Source organism: Talpa europaea, assembly GCF_964194135.1.
Source record: "Talpa europaea genome assembly, chromosome: 2".
NCBI lineage: Eukaryota > Metazoa > Chordata > Mammalia > Eulipotyphla > Talpidae > Talpa > Talpa europaea.
In genome coordinates, this window is record NC_140068.1 from 101,505,891 (window position 1) to 101,529,767 (window position 23,877).

Here is a 23,877-nt window from a genome sequence, read left to right on the forward strand (position 1 = left end):
TGCCACCTGCAGCTCCAATCTGGCTTGCCCAACGAAGACTCCATCTCTGACGAAGCAGGTGTACAGCCCGTTGTCAGCAGCCTGGACCTTGTGGATGCGCACAGAAGCTTCCCCCTCTTTTAAATATTCCCCTATCAGTGAGGTCCGCCCTGCGTACTGGGCCATCTGCTCCTCATTCTGCTCCTGTCCCTCTTGATAGGTGAACACCGACTCTGAGAAATATGACCGGAACCACCTCACCTCCATGTTCTTTGCACTCATGGCTGGGTCCAGGGAGCAGGACAGTGTGATATCCTTGCCTAGCTCTGCCACAATGGGCTTTGTGGGGCCAAACACACGGAACTTCTCTGTGAACACAAACACAGGAGTTAGAGCTTGGTAGTCACACACCAAGAGCAGGGAACACATACTATCACTGGGTAAGGCCCAGGCAGCTTGAGGGAAGGTGCCTATGAGAAGACAGCAGATGTGAAGGATTGAACATGAAAATCTGTATCTGGGAACAATCTTCCAACCATAATTTGTGGTTCAGAAATCATGTCACTAGTGTAACCTGACAGCAGGAACTTCCATGAAGAAATCTAACTCCCTGATTTTCATCTTCAGCATGTATCTGAATCACTAGGAGGATCTGTAAACATAGAATGCCAGGCCCTACCGCAGGTCTGATGTAGTAGGTGGGCATGTACCCAAGAATGTGCATTTCAAAAGAGTTCCTGGGGAACAAAGATTGTATTAGAGGACATTCGTTGCTTTATTCCCCAGAGGATCATCTAGGTTAACCAGTGGAATGGGGCACCCAGAGAATACCATGGCTTGCAACAAAACTGAAACACCTCTTGGACATCAGTCAACAGGCAGGCAGCACCAAAAGGGACACAGAGGAGATTCATGCTTCATTGAACAAGAGGTAGGTGTAGAGAGACACCTGGAGCCTGTGGTCAGGGATGGGAGCTGCCACTCAACCAGCCACTTGACCAGTGGCCATATAGAGGGAGAACTGAATGGTGTGGAGGCACACATCTTACCCTGAGGGGAAATACATGCAGAGGAGCTGGGTGCTCCCAGCAGACCAGGTTCTAGTAAGAAGAGTAAGGACACAGAACTGGCGTGCACTAGCTCTCTCCCACACCTCAGGACAGTATTGACCTCCTGAAGCACACTGACAGTGTGTTAGTGACTGAGTCTCAGGTACGGAAATGAAAGAGGTGTGTATCAGTGGTGCCTCAAACATGAGTTAGCATGCCCCCTTCCAGAGCATGCACACCAGAGGTTAGATGACTATAGGCCTCACACTCTGACTGAGCATCTCATAGATCAGGACTCCAGACCTGATAAGGCAAAATCTAAAATCACGTAAAACTACAGTGCCACCTGTTGGAAAGGTAGAAGTAGTTCAAATCTCTAAGTTACTACTGCAGTGCACTTTTAAAAATTAGGAAATCTAAAGCAGCAAATCAGACACCAGAAAGCATTCCACATGGCAACTTGAGAACTTCAGGGAATATGAAATCACAAGAAAAGAACAACACACCAATATATAATTACAAAGATATAGAAAATCTTACCTTCCCATCAGGTGGAGAGTTCAAAATTGCCACAATAAAGTCAAAGGGATAGTAGAAAACTCAGAAAAGTGAATAAAAGAGATACAACAAAAATCATAATAATAGGGCCTCCCTGGTGGCACAAGGGGTTAAGCACAACACTATGAAGCTATCAGCAGCCTCTACAGCATGAGTTTGATAATAGCCCCCTGGCCAGGGAGCTACGCACATGCCACAGCAGACCTCTCCTGACTCACCCGCTGCTCCCCTCAGCAGTATATTTCAGTCAGTCTGCCTGTTCTGCTCCCCACTCTGTCTCTGGTGAATCCTCTCACCACCCACACTTCTGGCCTGTACCCCAGTTCTTGTATGCACAAAAAATAAATATTTTTTAAAAAATCATAATAATAAATTAATGGCAGGGAAAATAAAATTAGAGAACAGAAAATAGAAATGTATATCTTATGTAATAAAATAACAGAGATATATAGAATAAAATGATCTTCAGAAAAGATAAAAACTTCCGAGAAAACTATTGAACAAGAAAAGACCAAATGGAAGATTGACTCAGTCACTTCAAAGATAATCATACACAAAGGACCTAATTGAAAGAAGAAAAAAAAATGAAGAAAATAAATGATAAAACACTTCAAGAACTACCAACTTCATTGGAAAGGTTGTTGGACAATGGCTAAAGATAAATATATTGCAGAAGGGGAACAGAAAGGGAAGGAAACAGAGAAGTATTGAAAGAAGTAGAGGAAATTTCCCAACCTGGGGAAGGAAATGAATATACAAGTCCCTGTAGCTAAAGGAACAGCTTGTTAAATAAATGTGATGAGACCTACACCAAGACACAGTCATGGAACTACCAAGAGTTCAAGATAAATAAAGAATGTTGAGGTGGCTGGAGGGCACAGGGGAAGCAGGTAACCTACAAAAGTATACAGTAGATTTCTGTGAGGAAACCCTACGAACAAGGGGAGAATGGAATCACATATTCAAAATAATGTAATATAAAAATTCCCCACCAATACTATGTCCTTTAACACTTTCCCACAAATATGATGGAAAAATAAAATCTTCCAAAACTGAAGATGATGGATTTTTTGAACATTAGACATCCCCTACAAGAAATGTTGAAAATAGCACTCCTATCTAGGAAACAGAGAGAGGGAGGGAAAAAAAAAAAGAAAGAAAACGAAGCTTGTATAACCAAACACCAAGACAAAAGCACAGCAGTAAATCTTCAAATATCAATAATCACCCTATATGTAAATGCACCGAACTCACCAATAAAAAGGCACAGAGGGTCTATAGGATCAGTGAAGAAAATCCATCTTTCTGAAGCAGACACATCAAAGCTCCAAAGATAAGCAATTTTAAGCTCAAAAAATGTGGTTGGAACACAATACTACAAGGAAATGGGGCCCACAAAAAAAGCAGGTAGAGCCATATCAGATAAAATAGACTTCCAGCTAAAAGAAGTATCAAGAGAAATGGATAAGGGAATCATACATCAGAAAGACAGAATACTCATCAATATACATGCACCAAACAAAGGAACATCAAAATGCATAAGGCACCTATTAACAAACGTGCAAATACCAATAGTGGTAGCAACACATAAGTGGTAAAGGAATTAAACACCCACTTTCATGAATGGACACATCCACCTGACAGAAAATCAATAAGGAAATAGTAGACTTAAGTGAGGAGTTGGACTACATGGGCCTATTAGATATTCATAGGGAACTACCATCAGAAAAGCAGAGTACACCTTCTTCTCAAGTGCACATGGAACAGTCTCCAGAATACATCACATGTTGAGTCACAAAACAAGTGCCAAAGAGATCAATATTACATTAGTATCTCTCTCATCACAATAGTATCAAACTACAAATAAACCATAAAAAGAAATTAGGAAAATATCTCATAAATGGAGTCTGAACAACACACAATTGAATGAGTACAAATTTAAGGCAGAAATTTAAAAATACATCAAGACAACTGACAATAAGAATACAACCTATCTGCGTGACATAGCAAAAGCAGTACTAAGAAGGGAATATGTAGCAATACAGGACCACATCAAGAATCAAGAAAGAGCTCATATAAATAATCTAACCGTATACCTCAAGGAACTAGGAAACAACAACAAGTGAAGTCAAAAGCAGGAAGTAAATAATTTAAAAAAACCAAGCAGAAACAGAAATGACAGACAGTCCAAAAGATAAATGAAATCAAATGTTGGTCCTTAACAAACAATATATATAAACCTTCTGCTAGGATTACAAGGGGGAGAAAAAAGAAAAATTCTAATAAAATCAGATAAGAAAAAAGAATAGTTACAACAGACATTTCAGAAATACAGAGAATCATAAGAGACTACTAAACATCTATATGTCAATAAATTGAATAATCTAGAAGAAATGGAAATATTCTTCAAGACTGAGACAGGAAGAAATAGAAAAGCCAAACAAACCAATTACAAGCAAAGACATCTAAACAGTTCTCCAAATTTCCCAAAACGTAAAGCCCAACACCAGGCATTTTCACTAGTGAGTTCTACCAAACCTTCAAAGATGAACTAATACCTGTCCTTCTCAACTTGTCACAAAAATGGAAGAAGAGGGAGCACTTCCCAACACATTTTATGAGGCCAACATTGCCTTACCCCAAAAGCAGAGAACAAAGAATAAAAAAGAAAACGACAGGCCAATAACTCTGATGAACACACATGCAAAATCCTCAACAAAACCTATCAAACTTCAATAATACATCAAAAGGATCACACATTATGACCAAGTGGGATTTATCCCAGGTATACAAGTATGGTTCCATATTTGAAAAATAAAGCAATGAGATTTTGGCTGAAACCAGTAAGAATGGTTATTATCAAGAAGTCAAGAAATAATTAATTTTGGTGAGGATTAGGGGCTAAAATGACATTTGTGTACTATGAGTGGGAAAATAATTAGTGCAGCCATGTTGGGAAACAATACAGCAGTTTCTCAAAAATTAAAAAATAGAATTACATCTGACCCAGAAATTTCACTTCTGTGTATTTACCTGAGGAATATGAATGCAATTATTCAAAAAGAGAGATGCACCCTGTTTTCATTCTAACACTATTCACAAGAGCCAAAATATTGAAACAACTCAAGTATTGGAAACAAATAAATGGATTTATATATATATGATTTATATATTTTTATACATTATATTTATATATGTAATGTAATAATACACATTTAAAAAGATGAAATCTTGACATTTCGAACACTATGGATAAAATTTTAAGTAATTATACTAAGTCAGATGGAGAAAGACAAATACCATGTGATTGCACTCATTTTGGAATGTTAAAAAAATTGAAAGCAACCAACAAACAATAAAAACAAACCTGTATACACTATCAACAAAGTGGCAGATACCAAAGGGGAAGGAACGTGAGAAAATAGCTTAGTGCAAGATTGTGATTAGAATTTTGGTAGTGGGTGTGTGTGAAATATACAATTCATGGGTGAGAAACGATACATCTAAAATCTATACAGTGTGTAAATTAATGATCTCTCATTAAAAAAAAAGTTTCCCCCAGCCTGCTCCCCAATTAGAGCCTTTGGCCTGACGAGGCCTGGGAAGGACAGGACAGGACTGTGCTGTCCTCAGGAGCCCCTTTCACCCCCAAAGAGCCACTTCTCACCTGTGCTGCCCCAGCTTGGCCTGACCCCTCCTCTCTCACCTGGAGACACAGACTAGTCTCTCCTGCCACCCCCAGTCTGGGCCCCTTTCACCTGGGAGCTGAACCAGGTCCTGCTCTGCTCACAGCCTGGCAGGGGCTCCCCATCCCCACAGTCACCCCCAGCTCCACAGGGTGACCACTCCCCAGGCCTCTGACACCCAGTCCTGTGTCCCTCCCTCTCCTTCTGCACCAGCTGATCCTCACCCCCTCTGTCCTTGCACCCCTGGCACCAGCCAGCCCCCCACAGGCTGTTCCCTCCATGGGACCCTCACCCCCCAAACATCCCCTCCCCAGGGCTTTGCTCCCATCCCACCACCTACACTCACCCCCTTTGTGGACACAGCTGCCCCCACATGCCCCTCCCTCCTTGTCCCTCCTTTCAGCTCCCCTACCAGGTGGGGTTGGGATAGGTTTCTTGTATTTATATACACTGTCTCCTGAGAGAAAAGAAACTCTCTGAACTGGGATCTGTCTGTTTTGTACACAGCACCAAGCAATGGCTGACACCATATAAATATTAGTGGAAATAAAAGAACTAGTGACTGACAAGTGACATAGAGTCAAAAGCACAAAATAAGGGGAAAGATATTTTCATATTTTTGATAATTCACTTTTTGAAGAATCATAAGCCCCTCACTGAGCAATTGTCATCCTTCCCCCTCATGTTACAGCTCAGTGACTGCTCTTAACTGTGTCATCACATGAGTGGTTGGGGAGTATCCCCATGTTTTTAGAGCCAGGGCCCCCCACACAGCCATCCTTCCTGAAGGAAGAGCCCCCAGAGCCCCTGGGCCCCACCAACCTGAGGGAGACACTGGACAGGGAGGAACACACTCACCTTGGGAATCACCCTGGGGCAGCTGGAGGAGGAGCAGCAGGGAGGGGAGGAGGCAGAGCACAGAGCTGGGGCAGGAGCAGGGCGCCATCTCCTCAGGGCTGGGGAGAGACAGGGCAGGAGGCAGCCAGGCCCACACAGAGGAGCAGGGCAGCCAGGAGCTCTGGGCTCAGCGGGGAGCAGGGCCCAGGTACCCCCACCAGCAGGAACAGAGTCCTTCTTGGTGAACCCTTAGGTCTGGAGACCAAAAGAGACAGACCTGGCTCCTCTTGGGGCTTCTGAGCCTCTGTGCTGCTAGAGACCATAAGGATTATTGGAGAAAAACACCTTCCCTTCGCTTCCCACTCCGTGGAACCCACATCCCAGACCCTCTCTGCTCAGAGCACCAGGCCCCTCCATTCCCAGCACCTGGGCCTGGCACGCAAATTGCCCCCCCCCCCCATCATCAAACCCAGTGACTCCCCAGGACAGGGGAGTCCCAGGCCCAGGGGGCCTCCCCAGACCCAGGCCCCCATGAAGGACAGGCCAGCGCCTGCTTGTGGTCCTGTCACCTCAGTGTGAGCAGGTGTCCCTGAGAAGCATCAGGACACACGACACTGTTCCCAAGGAGTCAGGGTCCCCCACAGGCCCCTGTCTTGCTCTGTCTGCTTGTTCAGTTCACCTGAAGGTCAGTCCCTCCCCAGCCCTGACCTGCCAGGGACAAGGACAAGGTCCTGCCCCAAACACAATAGGAGCTGGGTCAGATCCCCACTGAGGCCTTCATCCTTATCCTCTCTAACTCTGGGGGGATTCCTGCTTCAGGGTGAGGGATCCAGCAGGATAGAGCAACAGAGAAGGGGAAATAAGTCCTGGTCAGAGAAAACACCTACAAACCACCTACTGGCTGGAAGTTGGGGCAAGGCCCGCCACGTTTCAGGAAGGACAGACACTGCAGACTGTGCAGTGAGACCTCTGGTCTCAGTCACTCTCTGTATGACCATCTTGCTCAAGTCTCTTAACTTTATGGCCTCACTTTCCCCACCAGAAAAATGTGCATAGCATCAGCATCTCCCAAGCAAGGTTGGAACGAGAATTACATGAATTATATTTGAAGAGTCACTACCTAAAATTCTAGAACAGGGTCCTGCCCCAGGATGTTACAGACACATTATTAAAATAAGTAAAGTACCATCTTCAGTGAGGTTGTGCTGGGTCCTTTTAGGGCTGCACTCTTTCCTGTGCCACCGCCCACCCCACCCAGCCTCACCACATTCTCAGCCCCTCCTTAGAGTCAGCTGCTCCATGCTTTCTTTCTTAAAAAACACATGTCTTCAAAACTGACATACCTGCTTGGAAATGGTGGGGCTTCTAGGGTGTCCCTTCGAACTTGAGAAGTTTCAGTGCTTCCCCAAATCTTCTTACAGAGTTAGCACCTGCTGTTAGCTGCTCGGGAGCCCTGCTGGGTGCCAAGGGGGCCTCATGGCTCAGAGAAGATGGATCTCAGGAGAGGAGACAGGCAGAATTTCGCACTCATGCAGGGGTGTCTCACCAGGGTGGGATCCCTGGGATCCTCCAAATTTTCTCTTAAAAACGCAATCACCCTTCTCTGGCTCCTACATGATCTGAAAGTGAAAGCTTGAATTGCAATCCCGGCAGCCTCCACCCTGCCTTCTAGACCTTGCACCCCCATTATCAGGAGGGAAAGAGCAGGAAGAGGCGTCAGCAGAGGGGAGGTGCAGGCACCCTGACACCCCTGCAGGAATAGGGGAGGCACCCTCCTAGCACCCACAGTTGAGCACACACTGCGCTCCAGGCTGCTTGGCTTCCAGACCCAGAACTAGGGACCAGTGTGGGGCCCAGTCAGGACTGACTCTGAGCCCCATGCAGGGCTCAGCATGTGTCCAAAAGTGATCACCGCAGTGACCCCATGGCAGCTGTCACCCCATGTGGCAGAGCCTGTGAGGAGCCCCCAGGGGGCCTGTTTTTTCTCCTCACAGCAACTGACCCAAGAGCCCCCACACCCTGAACACCAGGAGTCAGCACTGGGAACCAGGAGCTGCCAGGACCTGGTCCTGCCCACGCTGCGTGGACAGGGCCTGTGGCTTGTTCAGATGTTAATGTCACCCAAGACCTGGTCACAGTGACCAGACCCTGTCCCTCCAGGACACGGGGTCACCAGGAAGGCCCCATTCTATGTCCCCAAGGAAACCATGGAGCCTGGGCCTCCCCTCCCCTCTCACATCCTGTGGTTTCCCCTTCTCAGTGAAGGGCACCTGTGTCCCCCCAGTTATCTCTGCCGGAAACTCCAGGGTCATCTTCACAGTCCACTCCACACCCAGTCCACTCCCAATGCACCCAAATGTTCGCTCCATGTCCATGACCAGCAATTATTCTACATCACCCTCATTTCTCAATTGGCTCAAGGGTCAACCCACCCCACCTCCAGCCTCACCTCCCCCAGTCCATTTCCTTTCAAGACCATGACTTATCCCTTAAGGGGATCCCTCTGCTTAAAGGAGGGGCTTCTAGGCCACCCCTCCCTCTAGAACCCCTCCCATTGCTCTCCTAGGGGCCACCTCTGGCTCAGGTGACTCCTCCAAGTCAGGGAGCTCTCTCAGCCTCAGGCCTCCTCACAGTCACTGATGCCCCTGCTGCCTCTGCTCCCCAAGCCCTCACATTTCAGGCCTCACCTAAAGTGACCTACTCAGAGGGGCCTCTGCCAACCTCCTGATCCCATTTGTACACCCCACACATGGTTATTGGGCTTGAGGGTACCATCCTCCACCCCAGCCCTGATGTGTGTCATCTGAGAACCATGTGGGATCCCAGGAGGAGGCCCTGTGAGTCCTGCTCCATGTCCAGTAAGGAGGGGCCTCACCAGCCTCAGCTGAGCTTGTCTGCAGAGGAGATGCTGCTGCTGCTCCTGGGCCTCTCGGCCTTGTCCACTCAGAAGAGCCCTCAGTCCACTGAGAACACAAGACTTCACCTCTGACCTGAGCAGAAGCTTCTGATAAACACAATGTCCACCATGCTCCCCTGTGTGCTATTCTATTTCCCCAAACATAAATGGGTCGCTAATCACATCTCACTGAGTTGGAATCATTCAGGGCAGCACCTGTTTCTGCCCCCAGACAGCACCAAAAGGGGCACAGAAGAGTCATGCTTCACTGAACAAGAGGTAGGTGGAGAGAGACCCCTGGAGGCTGTGGTCAGGGTGGGGGAGGCTGCAGCACACACTGTGGTGTGTCACTCAACCAGACATGTGACCCTGGGCAGGGAGAGCTGACAGTGAGAGTCTCACAGCTCTGACTGGGCACTCCCAGCTAACAAGTTCCCCAGTGAGGCAACAAGGAGAAAGAGCTGGATGCGCCCTTGCTCCCCCTCAAGACTGGCCCCGCCCTCCTGAAGCTCAGGGACAGTGTGCACAGGGCAGAGTCTTGGGACTGAACTGAGAGAGGCGGGTGTCAGGCGGGCCACAAACACAAGCTCACACGCCCCAGCCAGAGCACCCACACCAGAGGCTGGATGACTACAGGCCCCACAGTCTCTGACTCAGCATCTCAAGGATCAGGTCTCTAGTCCTGCATAAGTTTCAAAAATTGGACATTTAAAGCAGCAAAATAATCCCAGAAACATGCCCAGAAACTTGAGACCTCAAGGGAACATTAAATTACAAGAAGAGAAAAACTCTCCTGTACACAACCACAAAGCCATGGAAGATCATATCTCACTATCAAGAAGAGTTCAACATTGCCATCATAAAGAAAGCCAAAGAGATGAAGAAAACACAGAAAAGTGAATCAAAGAGATAAAACAAAATGGAGAATAATAAATGAATGTCTTGGAAAATAAAATCAGGGAACATAAAATAGAACTTGAAGCCTTAAATTAACTTCACAGAGACAAAGGCTCTAAAAAGATCAATAGGGAAGCTACTCACTCCTGTAAGAGCTGCCTGGGGACCTGCACCCTCACTGGATGGACCAGCCTCAGCCCCTCCAGACCCTCCTTCCCCACATCTTCCCAGTGACCCCCAGGCTCCTCCCCAGGGCCCTGGCCTCACCATCCAGATCTCCTCTGTCCCTCTGCCCTTCCCACCCCCAGCCCCTGCACTGCTCTCATCATGGCTCCTGCCCCACTGCCCATCAGGGACCAGCTCCTGTGGGGGAGAAGCAGCCTCACTCTCCCTGTCAGTCAGCTCTGCTCCTTCCTCCTGGAGATGCTCCTGCATCAGGTCACACAGGAAACTCAACTGGCTCCAGAACCTTTTCTATTCACACCCACAGGATCAGGTCCCCTGATCCCTTGACCATTGCGATCTCTATCCCCTCCTCTTCCTCTGAGGTGACCCCTCCCTTGACTGAAGTGCAGGACAGCAGAACAGAGGCCCCAAGACTGAGATAGACTATCCCTCCCCAAGGGGACCTGCACCCTGGTCCTGGGCCTACCCTTCCCCTCCTCATGCAGGATGAGGCCTCCTGCCCTGGGGCTGCTCTAGGAGGGAATACTCCTCCCCTGGAACAGGGTGACCTCTGGCTTCCCATGTCAGCTGGTCAGTGGCAGGATTTCCAGTTATCCCCAAACTTGGAGTTCATGTCTCTGGGGCAGCTGAGAGGATGATGTCAGGTGGAACATGGGTCATCTTCCTGATCTGCTCAGGGTATGACAGATCCCTCCAGGTGCATGGGAAAGGCCATGCATCTGACTGTCAGAGATAGAAAACATAGATATGAAGAGTTAAAATAGGGAGGACAGGAGATGGGCCCCATGGGGGTGAGAGAAGAGGCAGTAGCACCCCCAGGGCTGAGGGAGCCATGTCTGCTCTGTCTGAATTGACAGTGATGACATGTTCCCCGCAGAGCTGTGAGAGGATTGGGGTCCCCATGAGAGGAATCCTCAGGCTTCTAAGTTCTGCAGGGGGAGGTGCTAAGTTATATGATAACTGGAACTTCAGTAGAGCCTGTTTTACTTGAATGGCAGGGCATTTTAAATATGTTTACTTTAAAATTATCACAAATAAAATGTTTTCTAAAATTTAAATAGGGCCTCCCCAGTGGAGCAGCGGGTTGAACTCAGCGCTGTGAAGCTCTCCACAGCCTCTGCAGCACGGGTTCGATTCCCAGCCAGCCAGGGAGAAACCTATATGGCACGGCAGACCTCTCCTGTCTTGCCCACTGCTCCCCTCAGCATTGCCTTCCATCTGTCTGCCTGTTCTGCTCCCGCTCTGTCTCTGGTGAATCCTCTCACCATCCCACGCCTCTGGCCTGTACCCCAGCTCTTGTATAAATAAAATAAATCTTAAAACAAAAATTAAATAAAGTTTTTTTTTATAATAGTTTGTCTTTAAAGTAAGAAATTTGTGTAAATTTCCCAGGACTCCCTGGTCAGAGGCAGGGTTCCCAGTTAGTCAGAGACAGGAACCCCCAAACTTGGGGTTCCTGTCTCTGGGGCACCTGAGAACATGATTTTAGGAACACAGATAATCTTCTTTATCAACACAGGATATGACAGCATCCCTACAGGAGCACTGAAATGTCCATGTGTCACACGTAGAAAGCTGAGAGGAAGAAAGGACAGAAATTGGGAATGTGGGGCCTCCCCGGTGGCGCAGCGGTTGAGCGCTGGGTTGCAAAGCTGCCCTCAGTCTCTGCAGCGCTGGTTCTATCCCCGGCCGCCTGGCGAGGGTCCCACATGGCGCACGGACCACGGACCTCTCTTGCGGTGTCCGCTGCTCCCCTCAGCAGTGCACTTCAGTCCTTCTGCCTGTTCTGCTCCCCGCTTTGGCTCTGGTGAATTCTCTCACTTTCCCACACTTCTGACTATACCCAGTGCTTGTATAAATAAATAAAAATCTTAAAAAAAAAAAAAAAGAAATTGGGAATGTAAGAAATTTCTGTCATGTTAATGACTTCCTGAAAAGTATATAAATGATTTATTCAATTAATAAATAATAATGAATTGGTAAATTATAACCTGCTACAAAGAGGAATTTGAAGAATATGTTGTATATTGTCTAGCAGGAAAGGCAATTTCCAATAAATATATAGAAAAAAATTTAATTAAAGAAAGAAAGTGTGAGGAAAAGAAGAAAAGCACTTTATGTCTATGGGGCAATAAACTCTAGTCTTTGAATTATCTTTTCTGCTGAAAGACAAAAGGCAATTTCACAGAAAACATGTCCTTCATTAATGATAACACCCCAAGTCAAACCTTATACATACCCTAGAGAATTTCATAAATTTATTTCTAATTGCAATTCCTGTAATGCCACAGGTAAAACTGAAATGTCCTGACACACTTTTTACCTTTTGTAGATTTTTAATAGTTTTTCTTAACAATTGAAGGAAACATTAGATGGATAATAGTTGAGGGAGCACCAGTAGCTGATAAAAAAAAAAAAAAAAAATGACAAACATCCCATTGCAGGATCCAGAAGGAAAGCAGCATGACCAGGAGATGCATGTCCTCAGCTGTGACTGGCATGTCCCTTCCAAGGCTCGTCCTGACACTGTGTGGGGGCAGAGGGACACGCCCCTGGGGTCCAGCTCCAGGTCACACAGGAGGGCATGTGGGGAATGTGGGCCAGGAAGCGACACATGGGTGATGGGAGAGTCCACACCTGTGACTACTCAGCTCCTTACACAATTACGCACACATTTGAACTAACACACAATATAACTGCATGTTCTTCACTATCAAGAGAAGCTTCCTTTACAAGTGAGGAAGTGCTCACCTTTCCCCAAGGTGAGGAGATGGAGAGCCCCAATCTTCGTATTTAATGTGGCTCTATTATTTACTTCTCAAATTCAGTCACATTCCCTTAGGCTTTTCTCTTACCTGAAAACTATTATAAGTGTAAGCTCCCAAAATATGTATAAAACCATAAGGGTAAATACAGAGGGGAAGAAAGAGAATAAAAAACACACATTAAAAAACACTATGTAAGAAGATAAAATGTTAAAACTATTACAGTCCTTTTTCTTCCCTAGCTCACACACCATCATGATGTCTGACTTCTCCCCCATGTCCCCTTCTCCATCTGCTCCTCCCACCAGAACCACATCAGTGTCCCCTGGGGGAGGGATCACACCTTCCTCCCTGCAGGTCTGGGGCTCAGGATCCCACATAATCTGGCAGTTGTGGTTCCCGTGACCCTTTGCCACAGGATGTAGAAGGACTGAGTTAGCATAGGGGCACCTGGAGCTCAGGTCCCAGCTCCCCAAGTCACCCCAAATCTGAGAGTCTCTTCTTCACTCTCATCTTAATTCAGGGAGCTGTTCTCTCCTTTCAATGGGTGGTGACACAAAAGGGGGAACCAAATGATTCTCCTGAATTCCCCACATGAACACACCACAAGATATTTACAAATAATAGAAATGTAACAAAGCTTGGAGAAGTAGGTGTATTTCTTCTATTCCAGGATAGGAAGATGTAAAGTAGAATACTGGCCTCTGCTAAAAGTCCAGCAACTACCATTTCCCTGAAAACACGGATGACCAACTATGTAGTCAGACCCCTCAAAATACAGCTGGAGATCCTGCCTCAGAATATGGGTTTTTCTGTGTAATCTCAAGTTGGATAAAGTAAAATGCAATTAATTTAGGAGAATAATTTAGAACTCATCCCCTTTCTTGTTCAGAGGGCATGAAAATTCCATGAAATGTTTTCTTTACCAAAAGAAAAGTGATTTGCATGGTAAAATTTATCCCTAATCTAAACCAATTCAAAGTCACTCAATTTTATCCTTTCCTGCCTCAACAAAGGTCCTGACCTGACTGTTCTCACAGCCACGGCCCAGCAGTCTGCACCCAGAGCAGGAGGACAAGACTCCAGCTTCCAGGACTCACTCACAGGTTTGTCCACAGGGAACCTGCAGCCCCAAGAAGAGTCCAGGGACGGGCTAGGCAGGGAGGGGCCTCATGGGGACACAGTCTCAGGGGTACAGAGGAGGAGGGGGCTTCAGGCCCTGGGGGAGCCCCATCCACACCACAGCCTATGGGGCTCCCCTCCCCTGGGGGACTCACAGGCTCCTCCAGAGAAGGAGGATTGTTCATGGGCCCAGAGGGCCTCTGGGACCCAGCATCCATGGGGCAGAGGGTCAGAGACATGTCTCCTAAATTACCGAAGAAGTATGAAAAGAGGGTCCCAGAGAAGGACTCAGTGGGGAAGGAGAAGACCTGGGAGCCATCAGTCATGTCAAAGAAGGAAACGTCCCCATGAGTATAGTCCAGGAAAACCCCCACCCTGTGGGGAAACTGCCTAAGAGGTAGCGGAGCATCAAGGTCTATAAAGGCTTTAAAAAATTTTGTATCTCTCAAAAACCCATAACCCATTTGGTGGGGACAGAGCACTGTATCTTGTTTTCTTACTTTCCCTCCAGACTCCCCAGCCCCCACTCAGTTCTGTCTGCATTCCTGACCTCTATTTCCCAGTAACAGCACCCTGATGTGATGCCCTCAAGGGACAAAATGGGGTATCCCCCTTTTATGCCATTGTGATGACAGGTCAGACTCTTCTTATCATGAGAGAAAATTATCTTCTTATCATGGAGAAAATTTCTCCATAGCAAGAACCTGGATCCAGAGTGACAGACCCTGCAGAGAGGTTCCCATTATACAAGGTCCCCTGACCCATGATAAGTACACATAAACCTTACCCCAGATACTTAGCTGTGTGGGGGGGAAGGATGTGGCCCTTGAAATGAGAGCCTGGTGACTACAGCCCAAAGAACCCCAAGTAAGAAAAGGAGCCATAAGACTTATTGCAGATCACATATGTCACAGGACCCTGGGTGACCCTCCTGGACTCCAAGGACTAAGGAATCTCCTCAGCACCCATGACCAATCAGCCCCGAGCCCAGGTGTGTGACATCACAGCTGCACCCACCCCACCCCCACAGAGAGTGCAGAATCTGTGTCCACACTGAGAATAGAAGGAAAGGCCAGAAGCTGAGCATCCCCAGAGAGAACAGAGTCACTCACAGGCCCAGAACTGCTCCTTCTGCCAATCTGCAAGAGACACACATGTCACGTGAGGGACTCTAGATACTCACACATCAGGGCCCATGCCTAGTTTTCTACAAGACAGTGATACAGAGTTCACAGGGGAAAATATTTGGAAACATTTAGTTGATGCATTTAACTTTTAGATTCACACACACACACACACACAGTTGTTATGCTGCAAATTTCCCATGATTAAGACATAAAGCTTAATACTCAGGGGTGAGAAGTTGGACACCAACTGAACAGAAAGATCTTTACTCAGATATGACCATCAAATTATGCTTTCCAACCCACCAGCACACACACATCCTGGAATCTAGGTTTTCTTAAATGAATTCTATGGAGATGAAAATGTCAACAACTGCATGTACTTATGAAGAAATAATAGACCAGAATGTGCAGCTCCTTTCTGAGCCATGGGTGAGAGAGCTACATCCTACTCTATGTGTGTGTGTGGCCTGATGCTCCTGCCTCCTGGAACAGGGAAGACTTATGGAACCATGGAACCATAGAGGCTGGTAGGCAGAGCTTTTCCTTCTGATTATGTACAAATCTATTTGTCAAACAAAGGGAGGGAGAGAGAGGATGAAACAAACATGACTGAGCTGCACATGGAAATGACTCTGACATGAGTGAGGAGACTGTGGACCCTGCAACAGAGGGCCCTGTCCACTTAAGAGGCCATGGAGAGGGTTGCAGGAAGGAGAGAGACGTGCAGAGTAGGGAACATGGACACACACTGGGAAGACCAGACACTGGTGACATCTCCCCACATTAACATGGACAGTGGGGAAAAAAAAATCCCTATAGATAGAGAATGACACAAAAATAGTAGATGGACTTACCTGATTCCTCCCAGAATAGATCAAAGAGATGGAAGATTCCAAGAAAAATTTCTCTAAGCAAAATAATAGCTCCAGAGATGTCCATGTTCTAATCTCACAACACTGTAAACATGTGTCATCAGTGGAGGAAAGAGAAACCTGCAGGTGGGACAGAGATGGGACCTGGAAACAGGGATGTTACTGAGGATCATCAGGGGGAACCAATCACATGAGCCGTAACAGCCGTGCCCCCGCATCTGTGCTCAGACAGTCACATGGTGACGGCACCAGGGCCATAAAGAGGTTGCATGGCAGGCTGTGTAGACAGAGGATGGGGGTCTCCAGTCAATGCAGGGGGCCCTGGATCCTGGGAGAGGAAGGGGCTCCTGGAAGGAAGGAGCTGCCAGACCCTGGAGTTAGTCCCAGGACCGGTCTCAGGTGTCTGCCCTGCAGGCTTGTGAGATGATAAACTTTGTGGGTGAAGATTCTCAGGGTGTGGGGACATGCGTCAGCAGCAGCTGGAGCTCTGATGCCCCATGTGGGGGCCCATGGAGTGTAAGCAGGGCCCAGGCAGGGGAAGGTCTAGAGGGAGCACCGGGACCACATGATGCACGTGGACAGATGAGGCCCCAAAAGTATCAATGCTCAGGGAGAGATGGAGGGAGAGAGAGGGCCCTGGAGAGCAGGGAGGGAGGGAAGGACAGGTGTGAAGAAGAGGACAAGGACATGGGACAGGAGGAAGGAACCAGAAAGTTTATCAATCTTCTAACCAGAGACCAACCCAGACCCTGACTCTGCTGTAGAGGGAGGGTCACCCATAAGCCCTAATGACCAGATGGGACGTGCCCTCCCCCCTCTCAGCATGTGCCACACAGGATCATAGACCTGTCTTTGTTATTTGAGAAGAAACAAAATCACATGCAATGATTGGACTGACCCAGGTGACCTTTTTGAGAAAAAATGAGATTTTAAATTTACTAGTTTTCAAGAAGACATTTGGTGACATCCAACTACAATGCTATACACCATGTTTCTTTCACACAACAATAAAAAAGAGGGAGTGGAGGAGAACAGGAACAGGCGCAGTAACAACAAAGAAGAAAATAGAGGTGACATTTAATGTGAGACAAAGCATGCCCAGTACTGTGTGTGCACTGACTGAACTAGTCAATTAATTTTTGTGGCAAAACTTGAGGTCAAAAATTTTTGTTAAATTTTATAAAAGATATGAGATCACACATGTATCCATCTGTGAAACTATCAATATCAAAATGTTGATTCTAGTGTATTAATGGTGTTTCATTCAGCACATCAATCTTTTTGCATGCCAAAGGGAAGCTTATGTTAAAAATACATGAGACATGAATTCAGCAGAGACTAGAATGTTGGTAAAGAGAGATCATAGGATCCATGCTGTATGGAAATGAGTCCCAGGGGAACCAGAGGCTCTCAGGAGGGTCCTGGTCCCCAGGCCCCTCCCCTATAACCCCTGCTCTCAGGACCATAAACAAGCCCCTGAGCAGGGAATGGGTGTGTGACTCAGGCTCACAAGCCTCAGACCTCCCTTCACCAGCATCTCTGACCTTCCCTGCAGGACCCTGTGCAGACCCTGCCCTGGGGTCACTGGGGGTGGGGTAGGGGAGCAGGTCATATCAGAGGGAATTCAAGGAGATGGTCACCTCAAGAATGGTTCTTAATATGTAAGTTTTTCTGAAATAATTCACAAAGGCCCACTGCATTTAATTCCCATGCCTTTCACAGTGTCTGCACAGCACAAATTCAAACTGGGGACTGTGCCCTCTGGCCTCTTCTCGGTCCCAAAACCTCTGGAGGGCACATCTCCCACACATGTCTCTACTTCCCATCTCTCTCTTTCTCCATCTAGACTTTTCATTCAAAACTTGCCCCCTTCACTTTGGAAATTGATTATAATCATTCTAGGTTTGAACTTTTCCAACCTACATAATTGCCTTTAAAAAAAGCTAATTAGGGCCTCCCCTGGTGGCATAGCAGTTGAGCGCTGGGCTGTTAAGCTGCCTGCAGCCTCTGCAGCGCCGGTTCAATCTCAGTCCGCCGACAAGGGTCCCACATGGTGCACAGACCTCTCCTGCCACGCCTGCTGCTCCCCTCAGCAGTGTATTTCGTCAGTCTGCCTGTTCTGTTCCCTGCTCTGGCTCTGGTGAATTCTCTCACCTTCCAGTGCTTCTGACTGTACCCATTGCTTGTATAAATAAATAAATAAATAAATCTTTTTTAAAAAGCTAATGAATAGAGACCATAAGACTTTCAGACATGGGCCTCCAGGGAGGCGCAGTGGTTGAGCGCTGGGTTGCGAAGCTGCCCGCGGCCTCTGCGGCACCGGTTCGATCCCCGGCTGCTCCCCGGCCACCAGAGGAGGGTCCCACATGGCGCGCAGACCTCTCCTGCCGCCCGCTGCTCCCCTCAGGAGTGTACTTCGGTCCTTCTGCCTGCTCTGCTCCCCGCTCTGGCTCTGGTGAACTCTCTCACCCTCCCGTGCTTCTGACTGTACCCAGTGCATGTATAAACAAAACAAACAAACAAACAAATAAATAAATAAAACATGCCTCTATAAAAAAAAAAAAATGTTGGCGCCTTACCTCGTGGCATCAGGATACTTCCCCCTTCCGTGATTGGCTGTGCTCCTTTCGGCCCAGTGTGCATGACGACCTCTGGTGCACCAAATAAGGTCATGTGTTTAATCATTGGCTAGGCACTGTTGGCCTGCTTCTTCTGCTTCCGGTCCCCAGCTATAAAGCCCCGCCAAAACCGAAAGTAAAAGAGACCTGCGATAGCTGTACCAAGAGTGTGCGTGTCTCCCTCCGTGGTGTACCCCTGTTCTTTCAGGTCGCTGCTCTCCCCCCGAGAACCTCGTTGACCAGTCCGTGGGCTCGGACAAAAAAAAGACTTTCAGACATATAATTCTCATAAAAAAGAAGGTGATGATTCTGAAAAATCATACCTTGTTTATCTTGCTATAAAAACACAAAAAACATACATACACATACAGACAAACACACACAGGAGTTTGCTTATAACTTCAGATATTTCACAGGTACCCACCCAGCAGTCCATAAATACCCCCAGAACCTAGGACCCCAGACTCAGAGCACCTGCTCTAAAGCAACTGATTCCTGAGCAACCATAAAGGCTTAGAGAGAAAACCCAACATGGACATGGACCAGACCATGAGGAGACAGATAACCAAAAAGACACAGGAAAACCTAGTTACAAAATAGGATGGGGATTGTGGATCCAAAAGGATCCATAACCACAGACCCCCTTAGCAAGATCTGATTCCTAAGGAGGAAGTAGAATTTCTGGAATTTTCCAGAGGTCAGCAATTCCTGACTCACATAGTTGTCGCTACTTCAGCCTCTCCTTACACTGACAGCCCCCATCCACCATCCTTGCCGGGGACCAACCTCCAGCAAAATGTGTCAGGAGTTCCTGAAAGGATGAGACAGCGTCAGCGAAAATGGAAGGGCTGTGGGGAAGGGGATGAGGTAGTGAGGAGACACTGACATTGGATGAGGTGCAAGTATCTTCTGCCGAGAGGCTCAGCAGGTTCTTTACTTATACATTTTTAGCAAGCCGTGAGATTACATCATCATGTGATAGAAACAAAGCAGAAACAATCAGTGCATCCCTTTTTCCACAGGCTTTTGGCCACTATGTGCTCTCAGTAAGAGGGTGAACTTCAAGGTTAATAAAAAACTAAGCCTTACACTAAAACTCATTGTTTCAGCTAAACAATAACCCAAGACAGTTGATAGCCGCCAGTACATCCCTCTCAGCTAAAGCCTATGCAAGAAAAGCCTCCTCTTATTCTCATGGCCTTCAGCTGGGGACAGGCTGCTACTCAGCTATCAGAACTTTTTCTACCTAGAAACTCCTAACTCAAATAGCTTCATTTAAAAACTTTCCCAAGAAACTTCAAAAGAAGGCAAAAGAAAGGTCCACTACAACTGTTGTGCTGGATTGCTTGTCAGGCATGCACAACAAACCGCCTCTCATTGTCAAGTGGGCCAAACTGCCCAACAACTAATTTCTAAACAGACAATTTTCCATGCCATTTACTTACAGTATGCTGATACATATAATTTATTGCCTAATATACTTTCTGATAAATTTTTCTCTCTTTATGACCAAGAACAAAAAGCAAAGGATGCCAGATCCTCAGCCCCACAGTGTGAGGCCCTTTAGCTTCAGCCCCATGGTGTGAGGCCCCTTCTCTTAGCTGCTTGTCAGTATCCTATCTGGCTGGGGCAGCAAGGCCCCCTGCAGCACATCCTCACTCACAGAAAGGACCAGGTGACAAGAGGTCAGAGGGTGTCCTGACCCCACATGACCTGTAGGGAGGACAGGGCAGGTAGAGGCAGGTCTGTGCTCACAAGGGGGGCCCTGCAGTTCTCAGATGGAGGCTATAGAGTAAGAAGAGAACAGGAACCCCAGTCCCTTCTTGGTGGGGATCCCTGATAGAGAAGGGGTGGAAGGGAGCCTGGGAGGGGGTTCCAGTACCCTCAGGGCCACTCACCCGCATACAGCTGGGCCTTCCTCCAGGCTGAAAGGGAACACACAGGTGAGACCTCAGCACAACCACCTGCTCATGTGATCCATGGGCCCTGGTCACCCCTCTTCTTCAGGTGAGATGCTCTGGGGGTGGGGGTGAAGCTGGAGAGGTCATGACCTCCTGCCCTGTGCAGACAGTAGGGGGTGGTAGGAAATCCCTGGCTCAGGTCAGGAGACTGCAGGACAGACTGACCCTGCCCTAACTGCTGCTGCTGTGGGGCTTTGGGCAAGTCACTGAGCGGCTTTGGGCCCCACAGCCTTCAAAGCTCCTATTTCACTTGATACTAGATGTTGATACAAAGATCAAAACCAGTAAATAGGAAGACATTTCATAATGTATATATTAGTCCCTAATTATTATATTCAGTATTAACTGGGATATTAACTGGAAGGTGAAATAAAAACAAAACATGGACATCACAGCAGCTTCAGAGAAGACATGGCCCATCTTTCTCAGATGAAATATTTGTAAAGATAAACACTCTTCTGGGAGGTGGAAACTCCCCCCACCTCCTCCCATGCAGGGTCACCCCGTCCTCTCCCATCACTACTGATCAGCATCTTCAGGAGCAGAGAGAACAGATTCTCCTTGGGTGGGACTTGGGGAGAGAGGGCAGGAGGAGGTCACACTCCTGAATTTCCAGAGCCCAGTTATTTAGGAAATCTCAGAAAAGCTGGCTTCTGCTTCCAGGTGCTGACCAAGAACAAGAGGCATTGAAGGCCAGAAAGCCAGCACCATGGTGGAAGGTCAGGGTTGGAATGAGACCAGGATCCCAAGACTAGGGAAACAGCACCCAGATCTGGAAAGCCCAATGGAGCAGAACCCTGCCCCTACTGCTTCCACTTCCACCCATGGAAGTCTACACATGTCTGTAATTAGACAGACAAGGTGGGGGGGACCCCTGTGCACAGGGGGCGGGTTGGAGACACAGGACACCTGGAGCATCACTCACCAGCCAGGTAAATGCCTCTTCTGGTATGAAAAGGAACACAGGAAACAGGTGAGCTAAGAACCAGAATGTCTCTGCTGAACGGAAACAGATCGTTCAATAGGTAGAGTAAAGCTTACCTAGAATAGCTTGACATTCATCTGAAAGAGAATGAAAAATATAAACTATCCCTGAAACAAAATTTGTGCCTAGGGAGAAGTCAAAAAATAAAACTCTGTATCCTGGAAGTTCTACCTTCAGAACAATGTGAGGCTCCAAGCTCCACTGTCCTCTCTGGGACTTAGTCAATTGCCCTGATCTCCCTGCAGAGTGACCCTGAGCTCTGGTTCTGTGGTTACCTTGTCCCTCTCAGAACCCACCTCCCTGCTCAACATCATGGCCCCTGTCCTGCCTTACCTATTTCCTCCAGGGCCCTCTCCTTTGTCTCTAGGACATTCTATAGAGCCCAGCACAGACTCCTCTATTCCTGTAGCTCCCACATCCCCGTGGAATGTTCTCTGGGTGTAGCAGGCAGCCCCCAGGAGCAGGAGCAGCAGCAAGGTCAGGCTCACCAGGAAAGCCGGCTTCCAGGGAGAGGCCTGAGGGAAGAAGGGCTTTGCAGACAGAGACCCCACAGAGACCTCATCAGAACACAGCCCAGGTGTCCTGGACAGCCCAGCCCAGCACACCTGGGGGTGCCCGGCCCCTCCCTCTGACCCTGCGGGGAGGGGGGAGGGGGGAGCTGCACTGACCTGGGATGACAATGACCATGGCCTTCTCCTGGCCCAGGACAGGGTTGAGGATGGAGCAGGTCACGCTCCCCACAGAGCTGTCTCTCACCACCAGAGCAGCCTCCACACTGAACTGCTGCAGGGGCCTTGTTGCCCCAGCCAGGTAAGATACTGGCAAGCAGCTAAGAAAAAGGGCCTCACACCGTGGGGCTGAAGATTTAACATCCCTTTGTTTTTTGTTCTTGGTCATAAAAAGAGAAAAATTTATTAGAAAGTACATTAGGCAATAAATTATATGTACAGCAGACTGTACGTAAATGACATGGAAAATTATCTGTTTAGAAATTAGTTACTAAACAATTTGGCCCACTTGACAATGGAAGACAATTTATTGTACATGCCTGACAAGCAATCCAGCACAACGATTATAGTAAGCCCTTTTTTTGCTTTTTTTTTTAGAAGTTTCTTAGGAAAAGTTTTTAAATGAAGTAAATTGTGTTAAGGAGTTTCTAGGTAGAAAAAGTTCTGATAGCTGAGAAGCAGCTGTTCTCTGGCTGAAGGCCATATGAATAGAAGAGTCTTTGGATGCTTAGGCTTTAGCTGATAGGAGTGTACTGGCAGCTATCGGCTATCCTAGGCAATGGTCTAGCTGAAATAACAAGTTTTAGTGTAAGGCTTAGTTTTTCAACCTTGAAGATTGCCTTCTTGCGGAAGGCACATAGCAACAAAAAGTCTAAGGGATGCACTGATTGTTTCTGCTTTGTTTCTATGCACATAATAATGTAATCTTACTGCTTGCAAAAAAATGTATAAATAAAGGCCTGCTGAGCCCCTCAGGAGAAGATACTTGCACCTCACCAAGTGTCAGTGTCTCCTCATCTACCACATCCCCTTTCCCGCAGTCATTAACGCCTCACCTAGGCTGTCTTTTCCTTTCAAGGAGTCCTGACCCGACATTTTGCCAAAAACTGGCCTGTGACACTGAACAGCCCCTCAGTGTCCTGGGCCTGGACCCTGGAGAACTCTAGGAACTGACCCCCCAGGGGTGTCTCCACTGCACCTGGGGCTCCAAGAACCAGCCCTAGGCCGTGCACACCACATGCACCCCATCCTCCTCTGGCCCTGTGATGTGCACTTGGGGGGCAGAGCCCACACCAGCGGAGGGAAGATGAGAGCCAGGTAGAGCAGGACCCACCTGTGCACACCTCCAGGGGAGGCTGTCAAGGTGCATTCTTTGGGGTCTGGGGGAGACCACCCCTTGGGGAGCAAGATGATGACCTGACATGTTCATCTCTATCTTTCTACCTGTTATTTTTATCATTATATAAACATGTTCAAATCTTTGTAGAATTCTTTTCTTGTTAGAAGAGTACACCTCAGAATCCATAAAACCTGTATTTTCTCATTTCTCACCAACATCTCAGCCACTGCAAAGCATCATCTCCTTCTAATCCATTCTGTTCTGGGTGATTCAACAAAAGCCTCCCATTTGTCAACCCCAGTCTCCACGGTCCTCTCACCCAGTCTCCCTTCAGTCAGGACACTCCTGACCTCATCTTGAAGCCACCTCTATCTTGGGTTGGTCACTTCCATCTGAGTGTGGCTTGTTGTGACTTGGCCCCTGCTGAGACCCTTTCCTGACTTTTCTCCCTGCACCTGCTCCTTGAAGGCAGCACAGTCCCAGGGTCCAGT